The sequence below is a fragment of the Hylobates moloch genome, unplaced genomic scaffold (genome assembly GCF_009828535.3).
Source record: "Hylobates moloch isolate HMO894 unplaced genomic scaffold, HMol_V3 SCAFFOLD_9891, whole genome shotgun sequence".
Lineage (NCBI taxonomy): Eukaryota > Metazoa > Chordata > Mammalia > Primates > Hylobatidae > Hylobates > Hylobates moloch.
This window is the reverse complement of record NW_026662166.1, coordinates 1-2493: the sequence shown is the minus strand read 5'-3', so window position 1 is coordinate 2493 and position 2493 is coordinate 1. Positions and strand designations below refer to the sequence as shown.

The 2493-nt window shown below is 56.6% G+C and overlaps 1 long non-coding RNA gene across 1 annotated transcript; it reads right to left on the bottom strand.

Annotated features, from left to right (window-relative positions):
• Positions 1-69: 69 nt before the first annotated feature.
• LOC116465763 (uncharacterized) lies at positions 70-2375 on the bottom strand. Its single transcript, XR_004247260.1, has 3 exons — positions 2282-2375; positions 1786-1903; positions 70-699 (listed from the first exon to the last, which is right to left on the bottom strand). It is a non-coding gene; the product is annotated as an uncharacterized LOC116465763 (long non-coding RNA).
• Between the last annotated feature and the right edge of the window lie 118 nt (positions 2376-2493).

Here is a 2493-nt window from a genome sequence, read left to right as displayed (position 1 = left end):
CTTCTCCTTCTCCTTCTCCTTCTCCTTCTCCTTCTCCTTCTCCTTCTTCCTCTTCCTCTTCCTCTTCCTCTTCTTCTTCTTCTTCTTCTTCTTCTTCTTCTTCTTCTTCTTCTCCTTCTCCTTCCCCTCCTCCTCCTCCTCCTCCTCTTCTTCCTCCCCCCTCCCTGCCTTCTCACCCCCGCCCCCCATCCAGTCTACCTTCTATGGCACGTAGCCAGAGGGGTCCTCACGCAACCCAACAAGGGAAGTAGGGTGGGCCCACCTCTGCCTCAACCCTCACTGTCTAACCCTGGGCCAGTCCCTCCCCAGAGGGGAATGAGCAGCTGTAATTTATTTTTATATTTTTTTGAGAACCAAAGTCTCGCTACGCTGCCCAGGTTCAGTTCCACTACCTCCCGGCAGGGGAGTTCTGACCTGCTTCATTTCTGACTTGAGCCAGTTCACCCATCCTTAGGCATCCTGGTGGCCCCTCTACTCCCAGGAGGTCACCGTTTTGATGCCAAACATAATGCAGAAACCCAGTTGGCATAGTGACCAGCTCTTCTAAACTCCTCAATCCTATGCTGCTAACAGTCCCCCCTTCGTCCTGGGCTCCCTCCTCTTCCCCTGAGTGGTCTCCTGCACCTTCCCCAGGGAGAGCCATGAGGCTCAGCTGGGCCTGTAGCTGCTGGTTCTCTGGCTGGCAGCTTCCAGGTGCTCCTAAGGGGCCAGGAAAGAGAGTTGAAGGCACAGAGGCTGCCAGGTCGCTCCCCTCGGGCCCCGCCCTCAGCAACTCCCACACCTGGGTCTCCTGCAACTCTTGGTGGGCCATCTCGGCCATCGCTTTGCCCTAAGCTTCCTGCTGCTGCAGCTGGTCCATGAGCTGGGTCTGCAGCAGTAACTGCCTGTGCAGCACCTCCATCTCAGAGCTTAGCTGCTGACAGGTGGCCACGTACTGCTGCAGGGGACCTAGGGACTGGTCTCTCTGCTGCTGCAGACTCTGAGCCTCTTGGCTCTCCATCTCTACCTGCAGGAAGACCTGGGCGAGAGGGCAGGTGGTGGCCTGCTTCCAGATTCTGGGCCCATGAATAGGGTACCTAGGGCACTGCAGGGCTCTGTCTCCTGCCCAGGCCTGTGGCCCCTTGCTCCAGGCCTAAGTGACTGCCTAGAGCCCCATGCCTCCTTCCCTGCATGAAATCTCACACTCTTCTTCCCACCACTTAAACTGTAGGCCACAGACTGGTGGAAAAGCAGAAGGAGCCAGCCATCATCTGCTAAGTGTCCGACAAGCCTAATGCTCTCCACATATTATCTCATTTAATCCTTGGCACCTCTGCAAAGAAGATGCTAACTTCATTGCAGCTGGAGAGCCCAGAACTTGGTGTCTGCCTCCCATGGCACTGGGAAGGGCGAAGTCAGGTTAGAAAAATCATCCCCACCTCCCCACAGCATTTGGAGGAGGGCTCTGGCTCACAGGTGCCTTCAGAAGTGCCGTTTCACGTGAGGGCTACACCGCCCCATTTGACAGGTGGGAAAACAAAGGCCCAAAGGACTAGGGAGGAGGGCTGGCTCCCCAGGTCGGGCTGTGCACCAGCTTTATGAAGCCACTCTGCAGCTCGGCCAGCTGTTCCTTCACCTCATGGGTCTGGGAGAGCGCGCGGCTGACAGCGGTGTGATCTCCATGGGCTGCAGGATTCGTCTGCACTCCTACACTTGCTTCCCCCAGAGCTCGGCCACCCGCTCCAGCTCCAGCAGCCTCTCCTCCTGCTCCCGGTTCAGGTGACTCAAGCCCTCATTGTCCTGTACCTGGGCTTGAAGCTGTCCTGCCAGACTCTCCAGCTCCTCCCTCAGGTGCTCAGCCTCCTCTTGTAGCTGCTGCTCCACCTGAGAGGGCCTGCTGAGGGTTACAGGGCTGGGGTTTCAGCTGAGAAAAAAAAGCAGACAATAAGGGCCTCTGGATTCTTAAAAAAAAAAAAAATCTTCCTCTTGGTCCACAGCGCCTCTCAGGCTCCACAAACTTGGCCTCCCTGCTAATGATTCCCCACGCCTGGATGGTAGGGGATCTTCCAAGCCACTTACAGATACAGACAACTGTGGGTGGCTGACAATGGGCACTCCTCCCTCTTTGCTGACTGCGAAACTGAGGCTCATGGAGATTACCAGACTTGCCATCTCCTGGCACATACCTCTTTTCCTCTGCCTCAAAGTCCTTCCATCCACCCACCTCCCTGGGGCATTCTAACCCAGCCCCATGGCCCTCTGATGTCAGCCCTCCTCCCAGGTCACTCCAGCCTCGGCTTACTCATCTGTTTTCTCAATTCCACCAAGCTTGTCTCTAGCTCCTGTAACCGATTCATAATACACTCCTCCTCCTCCCTCAGTGAGTGCATCTGCACAAAGCACAGGGGGAAAGGGCCCTGGAGGGGGGGGCTGCTGGCTGGACAAGCTACCATCTCCCTCTCTGCCCCCTCCTCCACAAAGCCCAGACTCATGACCACCTCTGGCAATACCCCT